General features: G+C 41.0%; 1 long non-coding RNA gene across 1 annotated transcript; it reads right to left on the bottom strand.

The window, feature by feature from the left end:
* Positions 1-5,705: 5,705 nt before the first annotated feature.
* LOC133212590 (uncharacterized) lies at positions 5,706-7,206 on the bottom strand. Its single transcript, XR_009725536.1, has 2 exons — positions 7,097-7,206; positions 5,706-6,034 (listed from the first exon to the last, which is right to left on the bottom strand). It is a non-coding gene; the product is annotated as an uncharacterized LOC133212590 (long non-coding RNA).
* Positions 7,207-18,750: the final 11,544 nt, after the last annotated feature.

Raw genomic sequence — 18,750 nt, 5'->3', positions numbered from 1 at the left:
AGCTCCCTGGCAATAGCCCAGCATGGGGAAAAGCCTGCTCAACTTGCCTCCTGCATGGGAGAGACCAGAGAAAGCCTGCAAGGAAAGAGGGGGAGAATATAAGAAATCATGTAAACAGAGACAGCAGAAGACATGAGATGCTAATTTTTGTTACAGCCATGGTTAATGCCACTGGGGCATGGTGCTTATGATAAGCTGGCAAAGGTTAGAAATCCCCCCAGAGCAGGGATGCTGTGCCAATATTTACATATGCACTTCTGAGCACTTTCACTGTTGATCTCTGGCGTGTTCATGGGCAGGAATGAAGAAACCCATGAAATCCTACCATCACCTGAACAGCAATGCTCTCCAAACTGTAACTCAGGAGAAAAAGAAAACCAGCAAAAAGAAAAATCATTTGAAATGCAGATTCTACAGAAACCATCAAGACTGTACAGGTGGAAGGGGGGTTGTGGTGAAACACTCCCTGTGCTTTCTAGGGTTTTAATAATTTGACTCCTGAAAACTTAACCAGGATGCTAACTCACCAGAGCGCTTTGCTCTTGGCAGGTGAAGAGGGGTACAGATAAGTCTGAAGTTTTTACATCTTGCACACTTTGGCAATTGTTTTTTTCAGGTGTAATCTGGAGCATTCTGTTAAACAGCTTTGAAATTCAAAATAAATAATATGAAAAACTGGGACAAATAACCATTACTAAAGATAGGTTCACACACGCAGAGAGAGAGCAGATGCAGTGGGGAGAAGGGAATCAGTCTTGGCTTGCCTGGTTAAATACAAATATTGGGATGGGGTCTCAAAGGTACTCAGGAGCAGATAGTTAATAAACTGTTTACCATACAATGAGATTTTCCATTTAACACTAAAGATATTTTTACTGGAGAAACAATACAAACTGGGTTTTAGCATCATCATTTATCTTTTCTATGGTTAGACGTTTCACTTTCTGTCCTTTCTTTTTTTTTTTCATTTGATTGTTGCTTTGTTTTGTTTTATATAAAACACTTAGAAATCCCTGCAGGTTCTAGTGAGCTTTCATGGGCCTTTGTACATCTTACGTTTAGATAGAGGAATTTTGAAATGCTACAAAGCTATAGAGATTACATTGTTTTTCAGTAATGCCTACCCTCAAAACAGTTTTCAGTTAGCTTTATAACTCTCCAATATTGCCATAACATTCCCACCATTCAAATATCACTGCCATCATCATCCAGTTTGCAACAACAAAATTGAGTTTCAACTTCTCTCACAATATGTAATGTATTAGAACAGGTAAAACTTTGTAATATGCCATGAATATCAGTGGGAGTTTCAGGTAAATTTAAGGAAGGAAACATTTAGATTATACTCCTAGGTGAAAATTGTGTGCAAATAGCAAGATTGATTTGCCTACTCAAGAATTTACCACAGGAAATGGAAAAGAGCCCAAACATTCAGCAAACTGAAAATATACTGTGGCAAAGGGAAAGGAAAACACCAGAGGGAACAATTCTGACCTGAAGCTGGTAAGATTCAATTCAAAGTTTTTATTTCTAGGCTTTATTTTTGCAATGGAGCAGCGCAATACTGCAGGTATTCCTAAAGTGATTTTTCCTCTCAATTTTATTCAAATCATCTGTAGCCTAAGGAACATGATAGATATGAGTTATGGCTCCTAGGATTAAAATACCAAAACAAATTATTAGCATATAAAAATTGATATGATCTATTCAGATGCGTAACTTTGAAATATGGTACATAGCACAGTGTACCTATCTTGAATCATAAAACTTGTCAAAGATACCAAAAGTTTATTGCCTTGGAAGATTCATGCAGCAACATTGGAACACTTGATTTAGGTCTTAACAGCTTTTCATAATTCTTGCAGGCATGCAAGCATTTCACAAGATTTATTTAAACAGAGAAAAAATAATTTAAGAAGACAGAGCAGCTTTTTCTCCTAATCAGGTGAGATAGACGCTCTTTCAAACTACTCTAAGTATCAAATTTTCCATTTTCCTTCCAATAATTGTTTAATATAATAAATCTTTCCACTTAAATTCATTTCATAAACATAACAGTTATTAATGCGACAAAGCAATCATGTTTTCATAATAGTAATGGACAAGCAAAAAAATGTATTATACCCAAATGATGTAATGACATGCATCTGTTCCACTATCTGTGCAAAGTGATTCTTTCCTGTGGCCTCAGGCCCTGTGCCCCCACCAGACCTCCTTCACCATCAGCAGCTACTGCCTGCCCCCTTGGAACACTGACTGCCTGCAGTAGTTTGAAAAACAGTCCAATTTCTTTCACTAATGTAGCTCTGATTGAGTTCTGCTGCAGGAGCGAAGGGAAAAATTACAATAGGAAAATTTCTTAATACAATAAAATGTGAAACATGGAAAACAGCAGCAAACACAATGGGCCTTAATAACAAAGCATCTGACAATGCAATTTCTATACAGCTTGCAACATAATCACAGTCTCCCATAACAGCCTCAGCCTGGAAACTACCTTCCATTCACGTAACTTTCAGTTGGCTCAGGAAAACCAAAATTCAAACTGCTAGTCTTAAAATGCATATTCTCCAGACACACTAGTTCAGCTTTTCCTAGCTGTAGACATGCTTCCAAATGAAAGAAGAAAGCCAGCAGGTTTTAGGGGGATCTGTTCTAGAGACCATACCTTTTTCTGCAATGATTAAAAGGATGAACTTCAGTTGTCAGTAACTGCAGTGAAAAGTACTGAAAGCTCAACCCTTAATTACAAACTGAAAAACAAAATGTGGCAATTAACCTTTGTTCATGATAACAGCAAAAAGGCATGGCTGGAGGCTTCCGTGTTTGTTACTGAGAAAGAAAATCTTTAGTGTCTGCTGTGAACTTTTCTCTTGGTGCTGATTATGGCTAAAAAAGGGACAGGTATGCTGTTGGTTACCAGATAAAATGCCATTCATAAAATCAGCAAGTTAGAGGCTACACAAATTCCAGTATTTAACGTCTTAATACTATCTTAACTTTGTCTGTTTGAAGTATGCAGACACAGAATGAAGAAGAGACAAAGCACTAGTATCATTCTCAGATGCAGCCTTTGGCCACCGAACACCACGTGCAGGTTAGTGGGAGCCCCAGGTATACATGGGAGCCAAGTACAAGACAGTTTTCAAGTTTCAAACACAAGTCTCATGTGAACTAGTGTTTGACACACACACAATTATTTAGGTGCCCAGCAGAGGAAACTTTTTCCCCATTTTGGTGGAGGTAAAATTGAGGCAGGATAACTTTGAATGAGCTGGTGAAACTTATTTAATAGGTGCTGGGTTCACTGCACTCACATTTATCTGTTAGAATCAAATGTGCAGGACTGTCTCTACCAACACACCCAGAGCTCCAGCTGAAGAACATCCCTCACTGCTGGTAACACCAGCAGCCATAAATTTCTTTTAATAGGACTTGAACTATAGGTAAAAGGCAAGGGACCTCCAACATACCCAAGTATTGCTTGTAAGAACATTACAAGGAAATCAGTGTCCAGGAAGAAATTAGAACTGCCAATATTTATTTGCAGGAAGGCTCAGAGGGACAGAAGCCCTGGGAAGTCAGCTGTCAAAAGTCTCTAAGTCCAGTCTAAGAAGTACTAGACAATGATCTGAAGCTAATTCAAAGTCTTTCATATACATAAGTCACATAAGGTAGCAAAACCCTCTTTTTTTTCTATAGATTACATAGCTGCAAAAGTTTTTTAAATTACCAGAACTGCATATTACAGTGCAAAATCATATGCTTATGTTGGACCTGCAAAATGGAACACGCCATCACAAGATATATAAATTTAAGTACTATAAAAGCTAGAAGAATCTCTCAACATCTTTTGTTTTGACATTCTCTTATAAAAACTTTACGGTATTAAAAAAAAAAAAAAACAAAACCCACAGGATACACCTCTATCAGAAGATACTCACCAGGAATACCTCCAAGGGATCCCAAGTGTTGTAACAGGCCATGAAGCAACTGGGATAGCTGGAGATGATGGCAACTAATGCCCAGTGCTGCATCTATCCTCTTCTGCTTTAGCCTGAGAAGAGCTGCCAAAGGAAACTGGGAATTTCCTCAAAGATCAAGGCATGTTTAACCACAGAGCTTTGGTCTGTGGCCAACTCTTGTTCTTTCAAGCAAAAAACTTTAGCACCAAGCATATGGCAAATGCTGTTTCCCTCCGGATCAATATGTTATCCTATCATTTACAGGAGTGAAATGTACCCAGCCTGTCTCCTCAGTTGGTCACAGAACTTCTTTTCTCAGTTACAGCACACTGCTAGACATCCGTGCCTCCACACTAAAACAAACTTTTGCAGTAATGTAATAAATGTGCGAAAGCAGAGTCCCTGACCTATTTCAAAGGGTATTGTAAAATCCTGACTATATGATCATTTCAAAAGCCGCTACAAGACTGCCTAATATTTGGCTGCAATCTACTGCATGTTCATAGCATGGCAGTTGTTCCACTGAGTCTTGCACAAGATTTTAAAAAAGGGGGAGAGGGGAAGTGGACACATCTCTAAAAAACATTTTCTCTCAATTCTACAGTTTTGCTTGTCATCTGGTAAGAAGATTACAGTGGTGTTCTGATCCTGCACTATATCGATGTGATCCTATTGCTGACTTCAGGGGCACACATGCACACTTAAACCAAGATGTGATACAATCCTTTGTGGGCTTATTTCATACATGAAGTTGTACTTGTCCTGCTTAATATCTTAGAGCATCACAAAGAGATAACTTATTCATGTAGTAGAGCTTTAAGTACTTTGAGGTTATGGTGTGCTATATGCAGTAAATGTGCAGTATTGCAGGTATTAATAAGTAGGTTTGGCATAATTTTGTCCAACCTTTCCCCTTCCCCCCTTTTCTGTTGATCTTTGTGACAATTCCTTAAGAAAGTGTTAATGTTTTTCTCTTTTTGCAGCATAATCTCCTTATGTTTATCAGCTGTAACTGCAGCTTGGTCACAGTAATTAAAATACACAACATCTACTTGTTAATGTGGGGAAGAAAAGTAATTTTCACTGCCATAATTTCAAAACATTTATTTAAATTGTAGCCACAAAGAATACACACCTGCTAATGTATCAGGTGCCAAAAAACCCCCTCTGTATGACTCAAGAGAAGTAAATGCCAGCTTCATCAGCAATGAATTTGGTTGATAAACCAAAAATCTGTCATAGTAAAAGCCAACATTTATTTTTCCTAATGTATAATAAATTGTAGTATGATAAATATCACATTTTCCTTAATATCAAAAAAACATGCTTTCTGTCCTTCAGGGGCACTAACAGCAGGGCTCCCAGAGCCACTGGCAATGCTGGCTGCAGGGTCAGCGTCAACATGTGTGCAAGGAAACCCATGGCTGTATTGGAGACTTCACTAACAAACAGCCTCCCCCCAAAACCCATGTTTTCTTACCCTTACAACAAGCACAAAGTTACCCAATCAACTGATATTTCTTGGAACATCATTATTATCAGCTCTGTTCCCAGCCCGAAAGTCAAAACACAGCACTGCACCAGCTACCAAGAAGGAGAAAAATGACTGCTATTTCTGAACCCAGGACAGCAAGTCAAAATGAAGATGACAGAAGTGTCAGAGTAAATTAACAAACCAATTAAACCAAACTTTTGTCTGAAGGAGGCAATAAGACCTAAAAAATCAGAGCTTAAACATACTCCCAAATTTGTTCACATTTATTTACTGCTAAAAATAAGGTCAACTTCAATGCAAAGATTTAAGAAATGAAAAATAAAAGGATATTTATCATTTGGTTGGACTCAGGAGGCTTCATTTGTTGACATGAACTGTAGCCCAGTTACTTTGTCACACACAACAATCATCACTTATCTTCTGGGTCACACTGCATTTTCCACCCTTTTAGGTTAAGTCTTAAGATTACTGATTGCATGAATCAAAGCACCAGGGCATCACTGCTACCTCCAAGCCGTCGCACACCAGGCTGCTGGATGGGATGGTGATGAATGGATCTGTTCTCAATGTGCTCCTAGGGGACAGGAGAAACAAGGAAATTGGTGAATGTTAAGTATTTTTCTAAATGGCTGCCAAGTCACTTCCAGAGTGCAAGTAATGAAGTCAGTTCTCTCTATTTTATTTTGCATTCAACCTGAATGGTGGTGAACCCAATGCTGAAAATATGTGAAAGCCCAGCTAATCCTGGGAGGTGCATGTGAATCATTGTTTAAAATCCCATCGGAACAGAGCAAAAGCTTAACAATTATCCTATGGCATATTTTGTCCTTCCATTAGCCTCTGAGCTCAAAGTGTGCTTACTTCAAACAGAAAAAAAGCCATAATTTGAGGCTTAGAAATTAAACTTATTTGAAATCATGTATTTTGTGTTATCCATTAATTTGGCTTATGTAAAACATTAAATTTTTTTTCAAATACTCAAGGAAATTTAGGAGCAGGTACATAAAACCCCCCAAACAAACACATCACATGCCTCTTCTCTTGGGCAAGGAATGGGATACACAGAGAAAAATTAACATGACCTATAAACTAAGGATCCAAGACCTGTGCAGTCCCATAGATTCTTTTTACAGGACTAATTAGATGATGTTAGCTAGCACTTCCAAAGGCAGTATGGCAGCTACATCCTGGTGAGATACGAAACACAGCAACAAGAGAAGCTGTCAAAATGCCAGACGCATTTATGACTCTCTTGACCCAATGCAATACCAAATTCTCTCTTCCTCTGTATATACCCCAGTTGCAGAGGTGAGCAGCTCCAGTGCTGGTGCAATTGATGCATGGGGGGGTGTTCCCAAACTGCAGCTCATGCAACAGCAGCTGAGGAAAACCTAGTGGGGCTGGAGCAATGGTGGGCAAGCCCCTAACACCTATAAAAGAAGCTCTTAGGAAACACTAGTGACCACGTTGGGCATATGGACAGTATGGACGGCAGCAGCGAGCACACCCATGGGAGATACACCCCTGTAGAGGAACATCTCTGACTAGCGACAGAGCTCTAGGAGGAGGCCAGTAGGTTGAGGACTATCAGGGAGCACGTGTGAGAGAGAGGCAGACTACAGGAATTGCGCCCTACTTTCCCTGAGACAGAGCCAATACACAGACAAGACGTGACATGGAGGATTCCCTACCCTCTCTCCACCTGGCTGAACATGGTGACTTAAGCAGCAGGGCAATGGTGACAAGTTCCTGCCTGGCGCAGCAGTCACATCTCCTCTGTAACCACCCCACCTACCCAGATGCCCTTGAAGAATAGGGATGAGGCTCTGAGTGTGGAACCAAGCAATTACAGGAATGATAACAATCATGAAATGAAAGAGGGTCTGATTCTTGGTGAAGTAAGGAGAGGGGGAGGATCATCAGAACCTCTACCTTGGACTTCCTGAGGGCAGACTGGCCTGTTTAGGAGCCTGGTTTAGAGATTTCCTAGGTAGGCTTTCCTAAAAGACAAAGGTGTCCAGGAAGGCTGGACATTCCTCAAGAAGGAAACCCTGAGGCACAGGAGTAAGTTATCCTCAGGTACTGAAATAGGAGCAGGCAGGGAATAAGACTGGTCTGAATTAACAGAAGAGCTTTGGCTGGAACTCAGGAAAAAAAGGGAAGTTTATGACACAAGTCTTATGAGAAACAGCTGAGGGAACTGGGGTTGCTGACCCTGGAGAAAAGGTGGTTCAGAGGAGACCTTATTGTCCTCTACAACTACCTGAAAGGAGGTTGTAGTGAGGTGGGGGCCAGTCTCTTTTCCCAATTAATAAGTGATAGGACAAAAGAAAATGGCCTCAAATTTTACTGGGGGAGATTTACATTGGATATCAGGAAAAATGTCTTCACCAAAACGGTGGTCAAGCATTGGAACAGGCTGCCCACGACAGTGGTGAAATCACCATTCCTGAAGCGATTTGAAACACGTCAATGTGGCACTTAGGGACATGGTTTAGTGGTGGACTTGGCAGTGTTGGGTTCATGGTTGGACCTGATGATCTTAAAGGTCTTGTCCAACTTAAATGATTCTATGATTCATATCACTAATGTGAGTTATGAAATGTTTACAGGGAAGGGTGAAAGACCACCAATTTGCTGAGGAAATCAGAGGTTATCACAGGCCATCTTTCTGACAAAAAGACTGATCCTTAACAAAAAAAGAGAAGCTTCCTTTTGCTATGGTTTTGATCAGTGAGGACTGATGTATAATTTAACAGTGCTGTGGCTAATAGCAGCGAGAAATAATTTACTCCTCTTTTAATGGATAAGTACTCCTCTCTCTCTTCTCAGCACACTAGAAGAGCTTCTAGCAAGTCATCACTCCTGCTTGGATCAGGCATCAGCCATTCCCTAGCACCACTGATGTGGGGGGAGCTTGCTCAGACTCACTGGGAGCAGTAGGACAACAAATGGCAATCATTGCATGGGAATACTGAGTGCTGCTGGCAAATGCCTGTATTGCCCTCCCCATCCACATTCCCTAGGGTTTCTGGAAGAACTACACCTCTATTAAAATAATCAGAAGAAATAACAAACTGAGCTCCTAATCCTTCCCACCACCCAGCAGCAGGTGATGTACCTTCTTTCCCCGCCATGAACACTGCATTAAGCAGTATGACTCTTGGGGAGATTTTCTTGATTTATTTTTGTCAACATGCAGATAACTTTCCTACTTTGGGGTAGAAACAATCTCTGGAATTGCACATGGGGCAGGGACATATCTGGATGCACAAACCCAGTGGCTACCCTGTGTGCCACACAACACTGCTGGCAGGGAGCTTCAGGAACACAATATATTCTAACAGTTCTCACAGACTTTTGCCTTAAGGAGCTTATGAGAAAATGGCTGTTTCTTTACAGCACAAAACATCTCACCTGAAAAGATAAATTCTGTTAGGCGATGAAATGTGCTTCATTTCAATATTAAAAACAGATTTCCAGCAGGTTTTTTTCACTCTTTTCACAGCATGTCTTTTTGGTGGTGAGGTGGCTTTCCTTCTTTCTTTAATCCTAACAATGAAATAAAGTTTGCAGTTCCCCAGATATTAAAGTTAAGCAGATAAAGACACAGACCGAAGTTGGGGGATTGCGGAGTTTTGTGGCTGTGGTCATATAATAAGATGCAGAAATGCACAGCAACTTAAGAAAGCAGTGGTAACGAAGGAAAAGGCCAAAGCTCTGTGAGTGCTCCCATTGTCCTTGGCTGAGGTTAGTATCACAAAAGCATACTACCACTTATAATTAATAGAAATCATACCATAGAATCACATCATAGAATGGTTTGGGTTGAAAGGGACCTTAAAACTCATCCAGTTTCATCCCTCTGCCATGGACAGGGACACCTTCCACTAGACCAGCTTGATAGAAGCCCCATCCAACCTGGCCCTGAACACTTCCAGGTATGGGACAGACACAGCCCCAGCACCTGCACAGCAAAAAACTTCCTAATAATCTATATAATGATGTGGGTATGCACTTGCTCTTTGTAAAATACCTGTTTGGAACATGATCAAAAGAAGCTTCAATTAAAGAAAAAAAGGCCAAAACAGCTGTCTTTTATATCGGTGTTACTGGGAGCTTGCGTTTGTGCAACACTGGCGATACAGTGCCCTGGAGGAGGACAGGAAAGCTTGAGCATTTAATGCAAGGGTGAGAATTTCTCCACAAGTGTCCCTGGATACTCTTTTATACACTCCCCCTTTTGGCAGGGGTACAAAACAAGCCACCGGGAAGGTGAACGCCTGCCTCAGTGCCCACTGTTCTCAAGCCAGCGTGGCCCTAGCCCCACACCCAGCAACAGCAGTATCCAACCCACCCCACTGAAGCATGCTGCATGCCCTGCTCTTTCCACTAAGCCTGGCCTTCATGGCTTTTCCAGCACCAGTGCACACCCCAGTTCTGGTAGAGTTGTTCCAGCTTGCTTGGCTGAGTGACCGCACCCTGAGCTGTTCAAGTCTAACAGAAAAACCAGCTCTTGTCCGCTTGGGAAAATCAGAGCCCCCAGCCGAGGAGGTGAATCCTCAAGGAGACTTGTGGAAAGGTTGCTCCCCTTGAGCCTTGGCAATGGGGTTTCAGTGAAGTGAGCAGTCCCTAGGTCACAGCATGGAAATGCTGCTCAAACTGGAACAGCATTAGAGCTAAAACTCATTTAAATTCATTACTTCTTTATTATTTTAAAGGAAGTAGCTGGAATTAATACACTTAAATGTTATTGCTTCTTCCCAGACATGAGGTGCTTCAATATTAAACTCTCCAGGTAGCTTTTGGGTCCATATGATTGAAAAGAGGGATATCCTCTACCCAGAGATCAGGGCATCCTGGCAAAGCTACACCAAGGCCAATGTCTCTTTTGCCTTAGAAACTGACTGCATGAAGCAAACACCTACATAAAAACGAATATTATTATGCCATGCTATGCTGGGTATTTCCACTGAGGATATAGAAGTTTTGTTTTCAAGTCTACTTGTAATGAGATAGTCAAGACTGCTACCAAGTACAAAACCTAGTTGAAGTATATTACTAAGACTTATCAACAAAGTCACATTATCTCAAGTTAACATCCCATTAAAAGCACATAATTCACTTAACCCTTACACTCCTAGATGCTGTAGGAAAGACACAGTCTATTTCTTGCTATTTGAGAATAAATTCAAGCCCTAGAACTCACTATGCAACCTTTTTTCAATAAATAGTTTTTTCATGCTACACTAACACACAGCAGGGTCAGGAGAAATAACCCTCATTTATTTCACCATGGGGAAAAAGCCACAGACTGAAACTCACCCTAGCTCTATCATCATTATACGCATTTTAGCAAATGTATTTGGAATGCTATGCAAGTTCTTTATTCAGGAAACAACATGACAGTCTCTCTTACTGATGGCTATGCAGCATCTCACCACAGGCGCCAAGCTCCCAATATGAGTTCTCAGACTCCATGAGGCTGTCTTCTTAATTACTTCACTAATATCTTGATTCCCATTGAAACTCTTGTAAAACATCTATTGCCTACCTAAAAGGAAAAGTTATACACTTCTATTCACATTTTATGCATAAAACGTAGGGGCACATGCATGAAGAGCAAGGTCCCCATCAGCTTGTGGACTAGCAAAGGATTACAAAAACTAACTCCGAGAATCTGATGCTCTAAATCTGATGGAACTAGTCAATACAATCAGCACAAATGGCTACAAAACCATTTTAGTTATGGATGCTTCTTTTCAATTTATTGGCTGATAAGACGGGATGTGTAAATGCTGCTATCTTCTGTCCTTTTCGTAAAACCACAGACTGGTCTCGGTTGGAAGGGACCTTAAAGCTCATCCAGCTCCAACCCCCTTCCCCTAGAGCAGGTTACTCCAGACTCCTGTGTCCAACCTGGCCTTGAACACTGCCAGGGATGGGGCAACCACAGCTTCTCTGGGCACCCTGTGCCAGTGCCTCACTATCCTCACAACAAAGAATTTCTTCCTAACATCTAATCTGTATCTATCCTCTCTAGTTTAAATCCATTCCCCCTTGTTCTATCCCTACCTGCCCTTGTAAAAAGTCCCTCTTGAGCTTTCTTGTTGGCCACTTTAGGCGCTGAAAGTTGCTTTAATGTCTCCCTGGAGCCTTTTCTTCTCCTGGCTGAATAAGCCCAACTTTCTCAGCCTGTATCCATAGCAGAGGTGTTCCAACCCTCTGAGCATCTTTGCAGCATCCTCTAGATTTGCTCCAATGGGTCCACATCCTTCTTATTCTGGGGGTCCCAGCTGGAAGCACTACTGATAGGGGCTCTTACAAGAGTAGACTAGAGGGGGAGAATCTGTAGAGTTTTTCATATGCAGAAAGTAAATCCCATGCTGACTCTGGCATGCTCAACTAGCCACACCACTGCAATGTTTGGTAAGGCATCACTTTATGCACCAGTGTCATTCAGCTGTGAGAGTGAGTATCATCAGGAGAGACCCCAGGCAGGCCTTAGCAGGATAATCAACAGCCTTGGACATTCTCCCTACCAATGAAACAGAAACAATTCCATTTTCTTTTTAAAACAAATAAATGAAACCCAGCTCTCCATATTTCACAATATACATATACACCAAAAACAAATAGCTTGCAGCAGTCTTGTGGATCGTTTACTGGATTTTTCCTTTCATACTGAGAAGATTCAGAAAGTTCTAATTGAAACAAAATCTGAAAATAATGTCAGAATAACTGGCAAAGTATTTACTATTCATTAGAAATAATTCACTCAGTTTGAGCTGTTACAAGGGTCCCACAGTTATTGGCCTCACCCACAGCACATGCTATCACAAGGAAATGCTGATCATATGGACAAGCAGCACATAATTTTCTTCTCATCTGGTCCTCAAACTTAGCAATTTTCTCTTTTATAACATTTTATGGAGAGGAAAGAAGATGATGAGTAGGGGAAAGAATCAGTAACAGAGAAGATAATAGTAAAAAGAGTCAGGGAAGAGGTGATATATAATTTACTATGAACAGCAGCAGCGGTACAAAGACTTCAGGAATTACATAGACAAAGCATGAACAAAATCTACATTCTCAATATAGAAATTTGCTTGCTTTTTGTGTCATTTCTTTCCACTTATTTTGGAATATATATTTTAAGGATTCATTTTAACAAAAGAAAAATATCTTCCATTATAGAAGTACATGTTCCTCTGGCTAAAGTGATACTGTCTGGCCATTTGATGCAACAGTTCAACAGGTTTTGGCAATGCAGAAAGGCATAACATGGTAGAGAAATGAGACAGAAATAAGAAGTGTTTAACAAAAGATAGCCTGTCTTAATTCAAAGTTTTGTACAATCTGCTATATTTGATATATATATATGAAATTATAACAATGAAAGACAAAATAACAAAACAACAGACAAAATAAAATACTGTTGTTTCCTTTGGCATCACCTATAGTATGACATATGTGAACTGAAACTGGTATGGCACTATTTGGTAGCCACAGGGTATCAGAAATAGGACTGCTAGTCGCTCAGTTCTTTTTAGAGGAAATTTTCACACAATGTTGTAATTCTGAACAGCTTCAGCCTGTTAGGATGAGCCACAGATTTATCCAGAGACTCTTTCACCACTAAGGTTTTCACAGCCATGTGGGGATTTGGGAGAGATTTTTGTGTCATTTTTGTAAAACAAGAATAATTTAAAAAAAATGTAAGAAAATAACTGCAGTGTATTTCATCTTTCTAAACACAACGAGGAACCTAAACAAAACTACAGAAACATAAACTTTGCCTTATTCCCTAAACTCTCCTTTCTTAATTTTGTTGTGAGCGTATGGGTGAAACTAATTTTTCTTACCCAATGTAACTCCATTTACTGCTTTTTTTACAGCTGAAAACTGCATCAAAGCTGGATCACACCCTCTCCCTATCTTTAGTCAGCCACATCCACCTCTCATCTTCCTTCTTGTGGTTACTGCAAACAAGAAGCAACATTATTTCCAACAGTGAAAAGAATATACTTTCAGAAATAACTTCACTGCGTATTTGTCAGGTGAATATCCCACTCAAACAGCTTGTGTGGCACAACCACAAACCATTAAGCAGGCAAGTGCAAAGCCCTCCAGCTCCTTCTGCCCTTCCACTGGTGCTCAGGGTGGGTTTGTCTCTGCAAGAGAAAACACATTCCCCTTCTCTGGCTGACTCCAGACAAGCGTTCACACAACAGCAAGGGCGAGGTTGTAAGCTTTGCTGTAAAATGACTCTATGTGAAACAAGGAATGACAGCATGTGATGGGGTGCTGGTAAAATCTCATTACCTGTGAGACCTGAGAAAAATCTCCTTTGACCTGTCAAGCTCTAATAAAATGTTTTTTGTTGACAGCCTTCTACTGTCGTTCCTGTGGCACCAAGACTTCTGTTACCTGATCCCAGTATTCACAGCGGGAGCAAGGACAGGACTTCCCATCAACTTCATGGTTCCTAACCAAGGTTTTGTCCTTGTTGATGTCTGCCGTGACAAAAAACCACTTGGGGTTGTGCAGTTTGGGATCTTCCCAAAAACCATCTTCCAGTCTGAAAGCTATAAGGCCTGGATTGCGATCAGAACCTTCTTTTTAAAAAATCACATTAAAAAAGAGCTTACATTTTCAGAAAGGTTTCCAGAACGTGCATCTAAGTTAGGTTCTTCGGATGGCATTCAAGCAGATCTTTCCACTCGAACCATACAAAGTGCTTATGGAGCTCAGCCTCCTGGTTTTGATACATTAAGACCAGCAGCATAACTAGACCTGGAGCTCTTTAAATTATCCAAGGTGCAGGGAATGAGTTCTGAAGCTAAAGCAACCTCCAAAACAATGCATACAATAGATTGTTAAGAAGTGAAAATAAATACAACTATTCCAATTACCATTGCTGCACTCATTTCCAGTCTCCAAAGACACCTAGCATGACCATCTCTTTCCCTCTGAATAGCTGATCAGCAGATTAAAATACTTTCATTAGACTCCTTTTGTTTGAACGGGAACAATTGTGGCGATCTCTCAAAGCCTGCAGCTGAGGAACGATATCAGAGAAATGCCACAGAAAATCTCTCTGTCAGTAGGATCATTTCCAACTTATCTGAATATTTCTTCAATTTCCCTGTTAATACAAAATAAATAAAGAACACTTGGTTGCTAAATTCATGTATACTGACTGGGAAAGAAGGGGTAAGAGGAGGTGGGGAGAGAGAAGTGTCTGTGTTGCCTGGAGCAACAGGATATTCTTCAGGGATTTCTGAGATCACCATTTTGCTGATTGCGCACCCTGACTTCCCAAAGGGACAAGGGAATTTCTGCAGTACAATCATCACTGACAGCTAAGATGTCTATCTATAGTTTTTGTAATTGAAACACCACAGCAAAATAGTTACTTCACTACTCAGTGAAGAGTGAGTCTACTTTGAGAAAGAGGGTGAAGCCAATCCAGGACATGCTTTGGCCAACCATGAAAACAAACCTTAATGAACCAAAGAAACTGCACTCAGATCCCATTGAGAGCATTTATGCAGCTCTGATTTCCACAGCGCAAGCCCCATGCATATGGGTGTGGGGGTGTGTTGTGGTTTAAGCTCAGTCAGCCACGCAGCCGCTCTCTCACTCTTACCCTTCCTCCCCCTCCCAGAGCGATGAGGAGGAGAATCGAAAGAATGTAGCTCCCACGGGTTGTGATAAGAACAGTCCAGTAACTAAGGTATAACACAAATCACTGCTGCTGCCACCAATAATAATAATGATAAGGCAAATAACAAGGAAAGAGAATACAACCGCTCACCACCCACCAACCAATACCCAGCCCAACCCAAGCAGCGATCTCGCCCTTCCAGGTAACTGCCCCATTCTACATCCTGGGCATGACCTGCTGTGGTATGGAATACCTCTTTGGTCCGCTTCGGTCAGGTGTCCTGTCTCTGCTTCCTCCCAGCTTCCCCTCCTCCCTGGCAGAGCGTGAGACTCAGAAAGTCCTTGGTCAGACTAAACATTTGAGCAGTAACTAAAACCATCGGTGTTATCAGCGCTGTTCCCAGGCTGAAAGTCAAAAACAGAGCACTGCACCAGCTGCTGAGGAGAAAAATGACTGCTACTGCTGAACCCAGGAGAGGGTGTGCTGGGCTTGCTTTGAAAACCTGAAAGGTGCACTCCCTTTTTCACCCTGCAAGCTGTGGAGATGGAGGACCACAGGGGATGGAGAACAATGGGGTAAGCACAAGTGTCACCACCTGTGCTGCCCGAAGACCCCAAAATCTTGACAGCCTCAGGGAAGTCATGTCCCCCAAAGGCAAACCTGCTGCTGGGCTTTCAGACCCCAGTGAAACCAAGCCCAAGGTTTACTACGCAAAGTAAAAAGCAGGTGCAAGCTGCTGGTGCAGCAGGAGCAGTACTCACACCCTGAAAGAGACATGATCTCCTGTGCCTCTCAATTGACCTCTGGATGCAAAAGTCATCTGGAAAAAGGCTCTCCACAAAACCATCCAGACCCATCACAGTAGCTGAACCCACTAAATCCATCTGAAATATATCTACTGTTTTTACTTTTTCTTTCTAGATACTTACACCAGACTTGCAGGGAGACGTACTTTCAAAATTCAGATTCATGCTGCTTAAAGTTTTTGTTTCAAGTGTTAGCCATACAACTTCAAGCCTCATTAAGTTCTTACAATATACAGTTTTTCAGTGAACTCAGCTGGTAAATACAGGAATGTTTCTGTGTTCCCAAGGAAAAAAATAAAAAAAGAAAGACAAAAAAAATAAAAAAAGCGATTTTCTACATGACTACAAGTTGCAGATGTAAAAAGTCCCAACAAAACATAAACCCAAACATTTCCCAGAGAGAACCAGCGTGCTCTTTTTTAACATATGAAAAATCATTACAATCAAATCCTATTGTAAAATGCACTTTGGAATTTGTTTCACCAGCTTTATTACCTAGACATCTGGGATATTTTTATTTTTCCCCAAGTAGAAGCAAGTATCTAAATGAGAAGAAAATTGATGATATACAGCCAGCAAGTGCTTATGAAAAATAAGAGGCCAAAATTTATCTCTATTGTTACTATACAGTGAAGCTCATGTACCATAAACTGATACTGTAATGGAATAAATCAGAATGGTACCAATGATCATAATCCTTATTCTTTACGGTACAGACTAGAAATCAGGATTCAGGATCACATTTTTCTTGGCATTATGAGAAGCAGAGCAGGGGAGACAGCTGGGGAGCTAACAACCTGTGTGACAAACAGAATGCTACGAGAAGGAAAAACAGAGAGGCAAAGCTTGGGAGATGGGGACAGCAAAATAACAGGAAGCAGAAGTTAGAGCTTGTCGTTTACCTAACTAGTGCCAGAGGGGCGAGCTGCAGCCATCAGAGCACAGCGAGATTTCAAAAGGGATTTAAAGGTTAACATAATAGCTTACATAAATGATTGGGACTTTTTTACCTGCTCACAGGGTGGTGTAACACACGAAGAGAGATGAGAGATGCAGGCACAGAGGTGACAGGAAGCACTGGCAGAGTAAGACACGGTATGGAGAGACGATTTTTCAAGCAATTCTGGGAAGAAAGGGGTAGGATGTGATCGACAGGGATGTCTGCTTCCAGCAACAAATTTATTGCACTTGAAAGGGGAGGAAATACATATGGTCTGGATGAGGGTCAAAACAGCCTGGAAATATTCCTCTCTGGTGGAGCTCAGGGACAGTTAAACTGTGCAGGCAAGGTGAGGATCAAGGTGAAATGCCAGAAAGAGCATCTGGTGCATAGTTATATGGAGTTACCTGGGGCAGTACAGCTGGATGGAAGTCAAAGAACAGATTAATGCTCCTAAGGACTGAACAGGCTAAAGCAAGACAGACCCTGGACTGACATGCAAAGGAGCAATGCTGGCATTTCTAGAAAGAAAAAGGCTACAAGATAAATCCAGAGCTCATTACATGCTAGAGAATCCACACAGGAAAAACTGAGAACCCACCCAGGAAAAAAATGATTCTCATTGACTTATTAATGCAACTGCTTTAATCAACAGTTGCTCAAAGGCCCGGAACCTATTCTTTCAAATGTTATTCATATGTTATTATTCATTCATATATACCCAAATTGAGATAGAAACTAAGAAAAATTTCAGGATAAGCAGTCTCGCTGAAAGGCAATATACAATAATTCTTACATATGTGTAATCTTTTAATGAATTAAGGGGTTTTATTTTATTTTATTTTTTTAATATGTAGACCTGCCACTTGGAAGAGATATAGCTATCAGTGGTAAATAAGTAGTAGAAACTGTTTTACCTGCCAAACACCTGGGGTCAATCCTCACTCTCACAACTCTCATCCAGCAGTACACATCAGCTTCACATCTACATCCTCACCCGTTCTACTTTATGATGGCATTCACTTGAGATACAGATTACAATCAGAGGATGTAGAGATGTGTTGTTCACTGAGACTCCTGTGCTTACAATACATTTGACCCCAATGAATAGTTACTATGAAAAACAAGCCTAGTAAAAGAAGGGACATTTCTCTACTTGCATAAATAAAGTGATAATACAGTAGAAACTGACTCATAAGCTGAGGATTGCAAGTGCTTTGGCTGCAGCATCTGTCTCACTGTCCTAACAAGGTCAAGGCTGCATCGAGAGCATCCCGGCCTGGCAGTGCCAGGCAGGTCTGTCTGCCAAGCCCGCATGGGCAGCAGGACATGGCCTGGCAGCCCCCAGCCATGGGGTCAGCCAGCCTGAGAGACTGAGCTGTGTGTGCAGCCAGCCAAGGACGAGGCCTCGCTTGCATCAACAGGATGGTTTTCAGCATGGAACCTGCCAGCAGCTCCAACCCAGGCAAGCTGTGCTGGAGTACTGAAATCACAGACTTCAGCCCTGGTTATAATTGTGCCTGGCTCAGCCTCAGCTGAAGAACTATTTAATTTTTAACTATTTCACATTATGTATTTTATATATTTAAATTCATGGAGATCATGGAGATGTTTACTTATATACTTATATTTCATGGACTATAAAACAATAATAACAAACTCCAAATTAGTCATTTCCTTTCAGATAATAAAGTCACAATGAGAAAAATTTGCAGCTTCCAATTGTTCCAACCAGTGTTTGAAACGACATGAAAATCTCTTCAGCAGTCATTACCACCTAATTGTTTTGGAAAGCTGCAAGAGAATCACAGCAGCTTTTTTTGTTGTTGTTTGCTTTGCTAAAAAAAAGTTAATTTTATTTAAAATTATTAACT

The sequence above is a fragment of the Neopsephotus bourkii genome, unplaced genomic scaffold (genome assembly GCF_033783945.1).
Source record: "Neopsephotus bourkii isolate Nb327-2 ecotype Australia unplaced genomic scaffold, CSIRO-AGI_Nbou_v1 NB_719, whole genome shotgun sequence".
Lineage (NCBI taxonomy): Eukaryota > Metazoa > Chordata > Aves > Psittaciformes > Psittacidae > Neopsephotus > Neopsephotus bourkii.
Note: the sequence above shows the minus strand (reverse complement) of the source record. Positions and strands in the feature narration are given on the sequence as shown.